This window comes from Pseudophryne corroboree, chromosome 12 (genome assembly GCF_028390025.1).
Source record: "Pseudophryne corroboree isolate aPseCor3 chromosome 12, aPseCor3.hap2, whole genome shotgun sequence".
NCBI classification, from domain to species: domain Eukaryota; kingdom Metazoa; phylum Chordata; class Amphibia; order Anura; family Myobatrachidae; genus Pseudophryne; species Pseudophryne corroboree.
Window position 1 is genome coordinate 159,302,373 of NC_086455.1, and position 16,613 is coordinate 159,318,985.

The window sequence follows — 16,613 nt, forward strand, 5'->3', positions numbered from 1 at the left end:
ACCCAAGTCTCTCTCTCGGCAACCTTCAGTGCTGTAGTGCTAGTCAATAAGACTTGGTATGGTCCTTCCCATCTGTCAATAAGGCAACCTGAGCGTAGAAAATTCCGTATCATTACATAATCCCCAGGTTCAATGTCATGACAATTACTATCTGGTAAATCAGGAATTACTAACTTCAAATTATCATTTTGATTCCTTAGCTGTTTACTCATATTAACCAGGTACTTTACCGTCACTTCATTGTTACACTTCAAATCATCCTGAGGGTTAATCATAACATGCGGTTGTCGACCAAACAAGATTTCAAAGGGAGACAGATTAAGAGGGGACCTGGGAGTGGTTCTGATGCTGTACAGTACAATGGGTAAAGCTTCTGACCATGTCAATCCTGTTTCTGCCATAACTTTGCTCAGTTTATTTTTAATAGTGCTGTTCACTCTTTCTACCTTCGCACTCGCCTGTGGACGGTATGGAGTGTGCAGCTTGCTATCAATTCCCATCAACTTACACATTCCTTGAAAGACATCACCTGTAAAATGGGTACCCCTATCACTTTCAATTATTCTAGGGATACCATATCTACATACAAATTCCTGCACAATGTTCTTAGCAGTAAACATAGCGGTATTTGTAGCCGCAGGAAATGCTTCGACCCAATTTGAGAACACATCTATACAAACAAGTACATATTTCAAATTTCGACAAGGGGGTAATTGAATGAAGTCAATCTGTATTACCTGGAAAGGGCCGCCTGTAGGTGGGATATGGGATGGTTCTGTTGGTATTGCCTTTCCGATGTTCTTTCTCAGACAGGTAAGGCATGACATTGCTCTCTTACCTGCATGAGATGAAAATCCTGGGGCGCACCAATATGCTCTTACCAATTTGCACATTCCTTCCTTGCCCAGATGAGTCAGCCCGTGAGCTGCTTCAGCTAAACATGGAAGATATGCTCTGGGGGCCACCGGTTTACCTTGTCCATCCGTCCAGAGTCCTGAGGACTCCTGGCCATATCCCTTTGCCTTCCAGACTGCCTTTTCCTGTGTGGAACACAAATTTTGCATCTCACACAACTTCTGTGTGTTGATGGTATTAAATACCATCAGTTGTGTGGTGTCTGTCTGTCTGGGGGTACCAGCTGCTAACTTAGCTGCTTCGTCTGCTCGGCTGTTACCAAGTGATACTGGGTCCTGGATATATGTGTGTGCTTTACACTTGATAACAGCCACTCTGTCGGGTTCCTGTATCGCTGTTAGAAGCCTTTTGATGTGAGCTGCATGCGCTACCGGTGTACCAGCTGCTGTCATGAAATTTCTGAGGCGCCATAGGGCTCCAAAATCATGGACTACCCCGAATGCGTATCTAGAATCGGTGTAGATATTGGCTGATTTGCCCTTAGCCAATTCACATGCTCTGGTTAGGGCGACCAGTTCAGCAACCTGGGCTGAGTGAGGTGGGCCTAGCGGTTCCGCTTCTATGGTGCCTTGGTCATCTACGACTGCGTATCCAGTACACAAGTCTCCCGAGTCTGACTGTCTATGACAACTACCGTCCGTGTAGAAAGTTAGATCTACATCTTCCAGTGGGTTGTCACTGATGTCAGGCCTTGCGGTAAAATTTTGGGCCAAATATTCCATACAATCATGTGTGTCTTCCTTTGTGTTAAATTCTCCTTCCCCACCACTCTCATTCTCCACCCTTTGTGCCTGTCCAGGCACACCTGGGAGATATGTTGCAGGATTTAATGCACTGCATCTTCTTATGGTGATGTTTACGGGGGCCATTAGTGCCAATTCCCATCTTGTAAACCGCGCTGATGAGACGTGCCTGGTTTGGGCAGAATTTAGCAAGGCTGACACTGCATGTGGTGTATTAATTGTGAGGTTGTGACCTAGCACTACGTCTTCGCTTTTCGTTACTAGCAATGCTATCGCAGCAACGCTTCGCAAGCATGTGGGGAGGGATCGCGCTACCGTGTCTAGCTGAGCGCTGTAGTATGCTACTGGCCTGCTGGCATCACCGTGCTTTTGGGTTAAGACGCCTGCCGCGCAACCAGCACTTTCTGTTCCGTACAGCTCAAAGGGTTTCCCATAGTCTGGCATACCTAATGCTGGTGCCTGCGTTAGGCACTGTTTGAGTCTCTCAAATGCCATCTCGGACTCGTCTGTATGCGAAATCCGATCAGGTTTGTTTGAGGAAACCATCTCCTGCAAAGGTAATGCTAGAATGGAAAATCCTGGGATCCAGTTACGGCAATACCCACACATTCCTAAAAATGTTCTGATCTGTTGCTGGGTTTGTGGCAGAGTCATGTCTCTAATTGCTTGAATTCTATCAGCGGTCAGGTGTCTCAGTCCTTGTGTTAGACAGTGTCCCAAATATTTTACCCTAGTTTGGCATAATTGCAACTTGTCTTTGGAAACCTTGTGTCCTGTGTCTGAAAGATGAAACAGGAGCTGTTTCGTATCCTTCAGGGATGCTTCCAATGAATCAGAACACAGTAGTAGATCATCCACGTACTGTATTAATACTGATCCACTCTCTGGTTGGAAAGACTGTAAACAATCATGCAAAGCCTGGGAAAAGATACTTGGACTGTCTATGAAACCTTGTGGTAATCGAGTCCATGTGTATTGGACTCCTCTGTATGTGAATGCAAACAAATATTGACTGTCAGGGTGCAGAGGTACCGAAAAGAAAGCGGAGCAGAGGTCAATAACAGTGAAAAATTTCGCAGTGGGAGGGATTTGCATAAGGATGACAGCTGGATTTGGCACTACGGGGAACTGACTCTCAACTATTTTGTTAATCCCCCTTAGATCCTGCACTAGCCGGTAACCCCTCCCCCCACTCTTTTTAACAGGGAAGATGGGACTATTGGCATTGCTAGACGTTCTTACCAGAATGCCCTGTTGTAGCAAGCGCTCTATTACGGGGTACACTCCTAACTCCACCTCTGGCTTCAGAGGGTACTGTGGGATTTTTGGAGCTATCCTACCATCTTTTACTTGTACAACTACCGGAGCTACGTTTGCCATTAATCCAGTGTCCTGTCCGTCTTTAGTCCAAAGTGACTCTGGTATCTGGGATGTCATTTCCTCTACTTGGGATGGAGTCCTATTTGTCATAATGGTATGTGACATTAATTTTGACGGGGAGTCTAACATGTCTCGCACTTCCTGAGCGTGATTCTCAGGTATGTCCAAGAATACACCTTCAGGAGTACAATAAATGACGCACCCCATTTTGCACAATAAGTCTCTTCCCAGGAGATTAGTCGGTGCCGATGCAGCCAGCAAAAAGGAATGCTTGGTATGTAATGGCCCTACTGTAATCTCGGCTGGTTTGCTAACAGGGTAGTGCTGGACTACTCCTGTTACTCCTATGGCTGGAATTGTCTTACCAGTGGTTCTCATGCCCACTGTCGAATTTATCACTGACTTGGCCGCCCCTGTGTCTACAAGAAAGTTTAATGATTTACCAGCTACATTGATTGCAATTTCTGGTTCACTCCCAAGACTTGCAATCAATTTTACTGGCTGCAGATTACAGGTATGGCCACACCCCTATTGGGTATGGTGACCTCCCTGAATCCCGCTGGCAGCAACTGCTTGTGACGGGGTTAAATGGGAACTACCAGTGGCTTGCCAGTCTCTGTTCGGGGGGTATCTTTTTGTTTCCCCTGTATGTGGCTCATAACTCCGTCTCTGCGGGCCCTGCTCCCAATGTCGTGTGTCGTGTCGTTGTCTAGGGGGTTGATATGAGTTTTGTGAATTTTTCACTCTACAGTCTCGTGCCATGTGTCCCTGTCTATGACAAGAAAAACAAGTTACCACATTTGACTTACCCACAGGGTTTGGTGATTTATACAAAGGCTGCCTTGTGGTCAGGGCCTGTATACTTACGGCCATTAACTTATCACCTTGTGACTCCCTGTGTCGGGTGATATTCCGGTCGTGATCAATAGCAGCCTCTCTCAAAGTAGCCACCGACAGACCTCGCCAACATGGTTGCGTGGTCTGTACTCTTGTCTTTAATGTCTCTTTTAAACCATCCATTAGTACAGATACTGCTACTTCTCGATGGTTTATGTTTGTTTTAATGTCCTCTATACCTGTGTACTTTGCCATTTCTAGTAATGCCCTGTGAAAATATTCTGCAGCAGTTTCTGACTCTTTCTGTCTAATGGAGAAAATCTTGTTCCACTTAACTACCGCTGGGAAATACTCCTTCAACTGTAAACTTATTCTTTTTACGTTATCTTTGTTGTACACATCTGTAAGAGGTACATCCTGATCTAATCCACAGTCAGCCAAAAATTGAGCTGCGTCGACATTTGAGGGTAAACATGCCCTCAGCAATACCTGCCAGTCTTTGTTATTGGGCTCTAAAGTGTTTCCTAGGTCTCTGATGTATTTCTGGCTGGCAACTAAGTCTTTCCTAGGGTCAGGGAATTCAGACACTATGGTTCTTAATTCCATTCGGGAAAATGGGCTGTACATGGCAATGTTCCTAACAGGAGTGATTCCTGTCGTGTCAGTTTTCCCATTTGGCACTGCTATTACCCTAACAGGATTAAGTTTACTAACATCACTCTGTGTAGGTTCTACAGCCTGTGGTGAAATGGTTTCAGCATAGTGTATGGTGCCGTACTTACCTGTAGATACGACCTCACCTATCCCTCCGCTAGGGGCTTTTGTTACTAATCTCGTGGGTGGAGCCGTGCCTACTGTTGTCTCTGCTATGGTGGCTGCTAGAGAGAGCGCCGATATTGTTGCCGATTCGTCTTCTTGATCACACTCCTGGGGAAAGTTCAAAACAGGGTACAACTTGCACGGGTTAATACTTGCATTGGTTAACTTATTAACATTTACACAGTTGCTAAGTGTTTGTTTGTTACACCCTAATGCGTCATTCTCCGCAACCAATTTCTCTCCTGATATGTATGGTGGCGGCGGGGCTGTCGCTATCAATTTCTTGATAGGATTAGATCCCGCCGCCAAAGCCAATCCTCTCTGTATTTCACCTTCCTGTTGCCATAACTGCAAATAATCATAATGTTGGATTCGTCTCTTTGTTGACTTAATGAGACATATCCTCCTCCTTAAATTTTGCAACACTTCTGGGCTAAAGCTACCTACTCTTGGGAATTTCTCCCCGTCATGCACTGTCATTCTCTCCCATTCATCACATAAAACCTCTGTATGTGAACCATATTTTTCACACATTACGTACCTTGCCGACCCGACTGGTCGGTTTACTGAATCAACCCGAACCGAGGTTGATCGCCCCCTTCCTGAACAATTGGCCCCCATAACTTGCAGGCGTTGCTTTCACCACCTCTGACCTTATTTCAGGGTCTTCAGCGAACCCTTACAAAAACCAAAATGTTCACGATAGGCTGACGGTGGCGGTTTACCGAGTACCCCACTCACTCGCCCACGCCGACCAATACGACCCACACACTGCCTTAGTGCTGGCGTACTCGACCCAGGGCCCCTATGAACCTCTATTTACTGGAACATGCGAGGGATATCCGCAGAACACTTACTCTTTCCAGTAACTATTGATTGTTGGACAATTCCTGAGTGACCAGCGAACTTCCCTTCAGAAAATAAAAAATTACACAAATCACATCAGAGTGTACAAATAGTTTTACGACCGGGTTTGTACACAACTGGTACTGGTCAGATTAACTAACGTACACAATTACGTGCGGTACAATCGTTCAGCACATAAGCAACTAATCTTATGTGCTGAGCGACCAGTGGAATCGAAAATTTCGGCTGCGAATTCCTTCAGCCAGAGCTTTATTGGCCTATATGGGTTTTGCACCAACCCCCTGGGTTGTGCCCTTTTTCTCTTTTATGGCAGACTTTTTAGTCTGCTGTACCTGGACCTCCCGGTCTGTAGTATGACCTCCTGGTCTACTATTCTCTACTGCTCAAATTTTATGTTTAACCAGAGATGCCTCCCTAGCCACCATGTATGTCACTTACACGTATGTACCTCTGCGAGAACTCGACTTCTTGTGGTTCAACCTGTAAAATTGTATAAACTTATATATACAAAACACTCACTCACCACACGTACACTTTTGCTTCTATTTCTATTTCTGCGCAGAAATTTTCTTTAGACCAGATGTGTTGTGAATTTGGAGAAGGATCTGTTAATCTAAATTTCGGATTTAAAATAGATTTGCGCTATTTATCGCCTGATGCGCTACTTATCGCCTGTTGCGCTATTTATCGCCTGTTGCGCTACTTAAAATCAACCCTGTCGTGTGACCTGAGTTACGTGGGCGTACCCAGTAATTTACGCTGCGTGCGTCGGCCTTGCGTACGCGAGTCTCAGCCCTTTGTTAGAGACACGTGTACACAAAACCAATGTCCACCGTAACACAACTAACACTTTTATCAATGTAGATGATCCTCGATCGTCTACCGCGCAACACACCAATCTCTCCTTTTACCTTAGGTAGAGTTGCGTGTGGGTTTTACACTTTAACTATGAAATAGCGACAAATCTCTCTTAGCACGTTTTATCAATTATAAAATGGCAAACAGGAGAGTGATATATGAAAATACACGAATGAAAAAGAAATGCAGATATGTGCGTGTGTACGCAAGACAGAAATAAACAGTTTTAAAAGACACTAGCGTGTTGTTCTTACCTCCGGTTCCGGATTCCTTCAGCACCCTTTACTAAGCGAAGCAGACGCTTATCCCGTCAGCACTGCGAAGAATATGATCTCCCGCCCTTTGCTGATGGATAATGTCTGCTGAAATTACCTAGCAGAGATATGTGAAGGACAGGACGAGCCGCCAATTGATAAAGCTAAATATTTATCTTATATAAAACCCTTTATGAGGTCTAAGAACACTGTACGCTATTTACGTATGAAGTACCGTAAGGGTACGCTCGTTGCGTAACGATCGCTTAGCCGTGGTCGAGACGCTCAAGCGTCACGTTCGCTCACGGCCAAGAGATCACAGGCAGGCACGCTATTGGCTGCCGACTAACGTAATGATTCGCTATAGCGTAGCGGCCGCTCGGGACCACGAGGAGATCACCAGCGGCGCAGACGCTCACAATGTTAAACCTTTATATCTAAACCATAAACAATGTAATATGCTGTAAAACCTTAGTGTAGAGATAGGGTGTAGATGCAACACAGTGTAACCTTATTAACTTAAAAGCTGTTTGAGCGTCACCGACGCTCTGAGAATACTTAACACTATAAGAAATACACAGATACCGTGCTTAGGGTCCAGCGCCTAATATATATATTATGAATGCTATACTTGCAAAAGAATTAATACAATACAAGTCATACACTACAATATAACATAGACTACCTAACCAGATAACTACACATGAAATACAATACAATACTATTACGTTTAAGGGATTACGAGAGAAAGAGGAGAAGAGAGAGAGAGAGAGAGAGATATGGCCCATAACAACAAGGAAAGACAATATGATTGCGGAGAAAACTTACGCACAAAGGAAACGATCGCATGCGCCTCTGGACATCCAGCTCCCTATTTTCAGCAATGATAACCGTTGAAGAGTGAGAGCTGGATGTGATCGGCTTGTCTATTTATGCCCCACACACAATACAATTCAATGGTCCCTACAATCTCATTGTTCATTGGACACAGGAATTCCTCCTCGCATTATAACAAAAGGTCATAGGTTGATTCATACAGGTGGGCTGTGACTATTTCCAACAGCTCAGGTGGGAGGGAAACTGGGTTTCCCGCCGCATGGATAAGTAAGTGCAAATACAGTAAATGTTCATAAACTTCTTATGTCCATAACTATTCGCACGAGCGATTAATCCGCTTCAAACCAACACCGGAATATTGCTAATTAAAAACTCTTCCGATGGATACTAAACACCACTGTATTACTCCTGTCTGACCCTTCGTATCAAACAAAGGGGGATTTCTCTGTTCATGAACATTCTACATTAACCAAACTTTCAGAATCTATCAAAGGGACCATGATCTACAAAATACAATATATAGTGAAAATATGTAACGATTGAGTCGCACGCTACGAACACATGAACTCTACCGTAAATGCACATACCGCACGCCCGCGGGTGCCCGCAACAGTGAGTATGCGCACGCACGGGAGAGCGCACGCATGCGCAGCGCAGACCTGTGTGAGGTGCAAATATGGCAGTGTGCATAGAGATATTTTTTCTGACTTTGACACCACGTTGACCCCCCTGGACCCTGAGCTGGAACATAATTTCCGCCATCACCTTCGTGAACACCCTCAGAGCTGTAGATAGGCCAAAGGGTAATGCCGCCATCACCTTCGTGAACACCCTCAGAGCTGTAGATAGGCCAAAGGGTAATGCCTGGAACTGGTAGTGATCGTTCAGCAGGGCGAACCTCAGATAGGCCTGATGAGGAGGCAAAATTTGGATATGGAGGTAGCCATCCTTGATATCCAGGGACACCAGGAATTCCTGACGTTCCAGGCCTGTGATCACTGCTCTCAAAGATTCCATCTTGAATTTGAAAACATTTAGGTAAGGATTCAAGGACTTCAGATTAAAAATTGGCCTCACAGACCCGTCTGGTTTTGGCACAACGAAAAGACTGGAGTAGTAACCTTGTCCTTGCTGTTGCAGGGGTACTGGAACAATAACTTGGGACTGGACCAACTTTGTGATGGCCTGCAGTAGCGTAACATGCATATTTTCCAAAGCTGGTAAGCTTGATTTGAAAAATCGTTGGGGAGGAGCACCGTCGAACTCCAGCTTGTAACCCTGAGAAATAAGGTCCCTTACCCAGGCGTCCTGGCAGGAACTTACCCAGATGTGGCTTAAGTGACGTAACCGGGCTCCCATCTCAAGATCCTCCCGGGGTGGGCGGGCACCGTCATGCTGAGGTCTTTGCGGAAGCTGAACTGGTGCTCTGTTCTTGAGAGCCGGCAATGGCTGGTTTCTTAGGTTTACCCCTGGTGCCTCTAGCTGCATTTGATGCACCTCTGGCCCTATATCGAAATCTAGTGGACCGAAAGGACTGAGTAGACGGTCCCGGAAGGTACGTCTAGCAGGCGGAGCCCCCGAGGGTAGCTTTGGAGATCCATGCATCCAGTTCGCCTCCGAAGAGCCATTCACCTGTAAAGGGAAGAGATTCCACATTGCGTTTGGGGTCAGCGTCTGAAATCCACTGATGCAACCATATGGCTCTGCGTGCTGACACAGCCATAGCAGTGGTTCTAGCATTAATATTGCCAATCTCTTTTATTGAGTCACAGAGGACTCTTGCCATGTCCTGAATGTGTTTTAGGAAAGTCACTGTAGTAACTACAGTCATGTCACCCGAGAGACCCTCCCGAATTTGAGTAACCCAGGAGTGAATTGCATGTGCCATCCAGCAACCTGCAATGATCGGTCTTTGAGATAGACCTGCAGCAATGTAGATAGATTTCATTGTGGCCTCAATTTTCCTATCCCCCGGGGTCCTTTACCGTAAAGGAGCCCGGAGCAGGGAGTACCGCCTTTTTAGAGAGGCGACAGACTGAGACGTCTACAGCCAGAGATTCTTATCAGAACTTTCTACCCTCAGGGGCAAAGGGGAATGTATGCGAAAACTGTTTTGACACCTGATATTTCTTATCTGGATTTTTCCAGGCTAGCTTAAATAAATCATCTACTTCTTTAAAATCAGGAAATGTGACTGTCAGTTTGTCTTGAGGGAGGAAAAACGCCTGCTGATTTGCAGTGTCCTCTAGGGGGAGCTTTAGCACATCCATTATAGCTAAAATGAGGGGTTCAATATCCTGTGTAGGAGTGGAATCCCCACCTAAGGGATCCACACCGTCCCCATCATCCTGTATATCATCATCAGAATCTGATAAAAGTGCAGGTAAAGCACGTTTTTGCGCACCTGTATCAGACAGGGGGGGATGGGGAACATCAGGCCTGGCAGCTAGATCTGCTACTGCTTTTTGCAGTTCTTGTGTTTTGTTGGCATTTGCAGTGAGCTGAGATGACATATCAGACATCATAGTTTTGATAGCCCCCAGCCAGGTGGGCTCGTGACTCTCCCCCACATTATCCTCAGCATTTTGTGAGGACTGACTACACTGCTCACATGATAAGAAACCATATGAAAGAGGGGAGAATCTGGTATTATATACGCTGCATAACTTGTGTTTTACAATTATGAAGTACAAACAATACACATACAACACAGACTGATTTACAGTGCAAGCCTCCCCTATTGCATGTGAGAGGAGACGCAGAGGAAGAGAGGACACCAGCACACCCAACGCTGCAGAGCCCCAGTGAGGCTGTCAGTGTTTTTACATAACAGTGAGAACTGCTTATACAATGAATTCCTTCAGAGGAATAATATCTGTGCACAAATAGCGGCTCTCCCCCTAATCAACACCCTGTACCAGTGATCCAGCGTGTGACAGTCTGGAGAAGCTGTGAGGCTGCTGTTGCATATGCAGAGGAAGGCGCCAAAATGCCAACAAGCCCGCTCTGATGTAGCTCCACCCCCCCGTAATGGTGCCGGAGCTAGAGATATATATTTATTCGGGCCATGTCTCCTAACCATGCTGTAGCCTCGCATAAATGATTAGTAAAGCCATCGCTAGCCAGTCTCACGCAGGGGCTATAGCGGGTCCCCCACAGGAGGGACCCGTATGCCTCACCCGTGCTTCTGCCGCACCAGGAACCGAGGGACCCCCCTAGCGGGGCTCCCGGTTTGTACTCACCACTGATGATTACCTTCAGGCAGTGTTAGGGGTGTGCGGTGTGCTGCGGTTGCGACAGCCAAGGCACAGTGCCCCGCTGAACAAACAAGCCCTCAGGACAGTTGTCCTGCAGCGGGGAAGCGGCTCTGCACCTCGCGAGACCGGTGACCGCCCCCCCCAACTCCCATGGCGCAGGTATGCTGTTGACCAAACAGCATACCGAAAGAAAAATAAAAGTTTTAAAATAAACTGAAGAAAACTCTGGAGCATCCCCTCCTGAGGGCACTTTTTTTCTAAACTGCCTGTGGGAGGGGGCATAGAGGGAAGGAGCCAGCACCCAGTGGAAGAAATTTAAACTACACTGGCTCCTGTGGACCCCGTCTATACCCATCGTACTAATGTGTCCCAATATCCCTGATGGATGCTAGAGAAAAAAGCATGGATCTGGCTAGAGATCGCTTGGACTGGGACTACCTGCTGGGTCTCCTTCCAGGGTCCCACCAAAACTTAATCTGCCATGGTCCCACCAAAGCTCAATCTGCAAGAACATAACCCCTGAGCTGCCTCTTGGCCTGGAACATTGTATTGATGATAGACTCTCCCATCAGGAAGAATTGGATCCTCCATTCCAAATCCCACCTGTCTCAGTCATCGCCATTTTCACAGGAGGCTAACTGGATTCTAGCCAGATATAATAATCCAGTGCTGCAAGAACCTCCAGAACTCCAACTTTTATATCTTACTGAGATCCTGTGGAACATAGCTACAAGAGGAATAGATAAACAAGTTTGAAACTGCCATGGAACTGAAATACCATCTGTTAGAGACATCCTTGGGCCCTTGGTTCAACCAAGATGTCATCATGAAAATATCTGGTTAACCCCACTCTAGAATTATCCGTAGAAATACCTTAGGATAAAGGGACCCAGTTCTGTTACATAGAGCCTCCCTACTGACAAAGTCTACTTCCCTGTACTCAAATCCTATATTGAATACTCTAACCTGTCTTTTTTAGAAGGTCCTTCAGGTAATGAAGCGTTCTCACACCACTGGCTCTCAACGGAGCTGCCATGAGTTTAGCAATACCCCAGAGCGCTGCTGTTAAATTGACATGAAGAGTCAGACACTGAAAATGTAGCTATCAGACTGAAAATCCGAGGATGCACTACAGACCCTGCCAGACTGAGACCCCCTAGGTTTGTTTTTCTAATGTCCATTTACACCAATAACTTGTTATTCACCCTACAATATATTCACTAATTGCAGGAACGCCATCCTGAACCTGTTGACAAGAATACGGGTGTTCAGATCCATCAGGTCAAATGGGCATGAGAGGACTTCTTAACGAAGGTCAGAAACTTAGGACTTTACAATATTTTTTTAAAATATTTTTATTATTATTAACAACTTTCATAGCGCCAGTATATTCTGTTGTACTTTACAATAGGGAACAAATTGGCCGAACTAAGTGGAACCAGAACAAATAGTGAGTATCTGGAGCTTGACATGACGAGACCAAGCAAAGTTGGGATACGGTTGTTAGGTCGACACAACATAGGTCGACAGTCATTAGGTCGACCACTAAATGTCGGCATGCATTGGGTCGACAGGGACACTAGGTCGACATGGTCAGGTCGACAGGTCAAAAGGTCGACATGAGTTTTTCACGTTTTTCCAATTTTTGGACTTTTTCATACTTTACGATCCACGTGGACTACAATTGGGAACGGTAACTTGTGCTGAGCGCAGCAGAAAACGACACACAAAAAAGTCCAAAACTTCATGTCGACCTTTTGACCTGTCGACCTAGTACATGTTGACCTAATGGCCATGCCGACCTAGTATCCCTGTTGACATAATACATGTCGACGTAATGACTGTCGACCTACGTTGGGTCGACCCAACGACCCATACCCGCAAAGTTACTGGAGATGTATCACCTTGCAGTGTACGTCACTACATTGAGAGTGCGGTCTCCTCCAGAGTCCAGCCAGTACTGACCACACCATCATGTGCCTGGTTCTGAGTCATTCCTCCATGCGGCCTCTGCAGCCTGCTCATTACCTCAAGATAATGCGAGTAACAGCCGTCTCTGCGATCATCCGTTCCGTCTTCATGCGGGAGGTCGGCCCACTATCCCACTTACAGCTACCATCATATTGCACGGATGGTGTAATGGTTAGCATTAATGCCACACAGTATGGGTTCGATTCCCACCATGGCCCTAACTGTGTGGAGTTTGTATATGCTCCCAGTGCTTGCGTGGGTTTCCTCCGGGTACTCCGGTTTCCTCCCACAATCTAAACATATACTGGTAGGTTAATTGGCTCCCGACAAAGGGGGTTATTCAGACCTGATCGTAGCAGTAAATTTGTTAGCAGTTGGGCAAAACCATGTTGCACTGCAGGTGGGGCAGATGTAACATGTGCAGAGAGAGTTAGATTTGGGTGGGTTATATTGTTGCTGTGCAGGGTAAATACTGGCTGCTTTATTTTTACTCTGAAATTTAGATTTCAGTTTGAACACACCCCACCCAAATCTAACTCTCTCTGCACGTTACATCTGCCCCACCTGCACTACACATGGTTTTGCCCATCTGCTAACAAATTTGCTGTTACGATTAGGTCTGAATTACCCCCAAAAACTCAACCCTAGAGTATAAGTGTGTATGTTCACGGGCAGACTAGATGGGCCAAGTGGTTGTTATCTGCCATCATATTATGTTTCTACTGTATATCCGTCCGCACTGTCAGTCTCCATTCGTGTGTGTATGTGTGGCGAGTCTCTGATAGAAACTAAGACAACATGTGCAATTGTTTCTGTGTTACTGATTCTCATTGGCTGATGGCTGAAGCAGAGCCAGTACTACACCACTTGGCGCAGCGACTTTTGCGTGATGACCCTTACTCCTGCATGCACCACGGGGGCGTGTTTGCGCAATTGCGATCAACTGCAGACAGGGCCACCAAGAGCAGCCACGGGCCTAGGTAATAGGGAAGGTGTGGCCAAATCCGGGAAGGTGTGGCCATGCCCCCTCCAAAAATGAAAAATAGTTTTCCCACTGGGGGTGCCAGCAGCCCTCAGCAGCTATGCAAAGGGGTACAATGTCCCACTTAGCTGCTGACCTGGGTCCATGCCGGGACCCTCCACAAAGTCTGGGCCCGGGTTTTAGTGATATCCATTCTTGAGCACAGGTGACAATTAGTACCTCAGTTATTTTGATTTAACCACCTGTGCTAAAGCCTGGACGTCACTAACACATGCACTGTTACCGTGCCTTGAGGAGAGAGGTGATGGGCAGTAATGGGGTCACAGGATACAATCGGATACGGTTCACACTATCTCTGGTGACATTTATTGCATCAACGTGACAGAAGGACAGGTGGCAGCGGAGGCAGATACACAGCTGATAGATTGCATTAAGCATCATTTCAGCCATGAAAACATACAGTCCAACCTGAAACAATACATGTAAGAAAGTGATCATATACAAAGAAGCATGTGACCAGAGAAATAACATTCTATAGGAGCAGTTTTCTGGTTCATCGTTCAGCCCTAGTGGGGATTACAGAAGCCTATCCCAGAACTATGGGCAAGTACAGCAAAAGAGCAAGTAACTTTGTGTCTGGAAAACACCATGTCGCCATGCAGGGGGAGCGAATACATTATATATGTTTCTGTGCAGGGTAAATACCGGCTGCTTTTGCATGTAGCCCACAAAATGTTAGCTTTATTTGTACATTGCAATATAGATTTCAGTTTGAACACACCCCACCCAAATCTAACTCTCTCTGCACATGTTACATCTGCCCCATCTGCAGTTCAGCATGGTTTTACTCAGTTGCTTGCTTTTTTGCCTTACTTACAGACATGAATTGGGCCCAGTGTTACCTCCCAACATTTATACACCCTTCCCGTTATCTTCCCACTCACAAATGTTACAGTACCACAACTTCCACCACTACTTCTACCTCGACACTTGGGCATGGAGCTGATCCCAGCCTAGCAAATGGAAAACAGCACAAAAATGACTCTAACGCAGGCGATCAGGGACTGGCTGTGCAATTCCAAGATGGCCGCTGTGGCAGTGAAAGGGGGTTAATCCTCCATGCTGCGGGGCCATTTCTACTAGATGTCTGTGCCATGCTAAGCTACAGTCAGAGAGTCTGAGGGTCGTCATATTAGCCTTGGGAAGTGCAAGGACTCGTGGGAGCCCCAGGCAGCTAAGTGCTACATGAGAGACTGCTGCCCTGGGGTTGGAATGTCCACTCTCTGGAGCTGACTTTCACCCTCTGCGCATTACCAAACCATGACACCAGCCATCCCCTGTAGCGATGCCAGCCAGTCCCCATATTATCATACATCCCTGTACAGATGCCAGCCAGTGCCCATATTATCATACATCCCCTGTACAGATGCCAGCCAGTGCCCATATTATCATACATCCCCTGTACAGACGCCAGCCAGTGCCCATACTATCATACATCCCCTGTACAGACGCCAGCCAGTGCACATATTATCATACATCCCCTGTACAGATGCCAGCCAGTGCCCATATTATCATACATCCCCTGTACAGACGCCAGCCAGTGCCCATACTATCATACATCCCCTCTACAGACGCCAGCCAGTGCCCATATTATCATACATCCCCTGTACAGATGCCAGCCAGTGCCCATATTATCATACATCCCCTGTACAGATGCCAGCCAGTGCCCATATTATCATACATCCCCTGTACAGACGCCAGCCAGTGCCCATACTATCATACATCCCCTCTACAGACGCCAGCCAGTGCCCATATTATCATACATCCCCTGTACAGATGCCAGCCAGTGCCCATACTATCATACATCCCCTGTACAGATGCCAGCCAGTGCCCATACTATCATACATCCCCTGTACAGATGCCAGCCAGTGCCCATATTATCATCCATCTCCTGTACAGATGCCAGCCAGTGTCCATACTATCATACATCTCCTGTACAGATGCCAGCCAGTGCCCATATTATCATCCATCCCCTGTACAGATGCCAGCCAGTGCCCATATTATCATACATCCCCTGTACAGATGCCAGCCAGTGCCCATATTATCATACATCCCCTGTACAGATGCCAGCCAGTGCCCATAATACCATACATCCCCTGTACAGATGCCAGCCAGTGCCCATATTATCATCCATCCCCTGTACAGATGCCAGCCAGTGCCCATAATACCATACATCCCCTGTACAGATGCCAGCCAGTGCCCATATTATCATCCATCCCCTGTACAGATGCCAGCCAGTGCCCATATTATCATACATCCCCTGTACAGATGCCAGCCAGTGCCCATATTATCATACATCCCCTGTACAGATGCCAGCCAGTGCCCATACTATCATACATCCCCTGTACAGATGCCAGCCAGTGTCCATATTATCATACATACCCTGTACAGATGCCAGCCAGCGCCCATATTATCATCCATCTCCTGTACAGATGCCAGCCAGTGCCTATATTATCATACATCCCCTGTACAGATGCCAGCCAGTGCCCATATTATCATCCATCTCCTGTACAGATGCCAGCCAGTGCCCATATTATCATACATCCCCTGTACAGATGCCAGCCAGTGCCCATATTATCATCCATCTCCTGTACAGATGCCAGCCAGTGCCCATATTATCATCCATCCCCTGTACAGATGCCAGTCAGTGCCCATATTATCATACATCCCCTGTACAGATGCCAGCCAGTGCCCATATTATCATACATCCCCTGTACAGATGCCAGTCAGTGCCCATATTATCATACATCCCCTGTACAGATGCCAGCCAGTGCCCATATTATCATACATCCCCTGTACAGATGCCAGCCAGTGCCCATATTATCATACATAC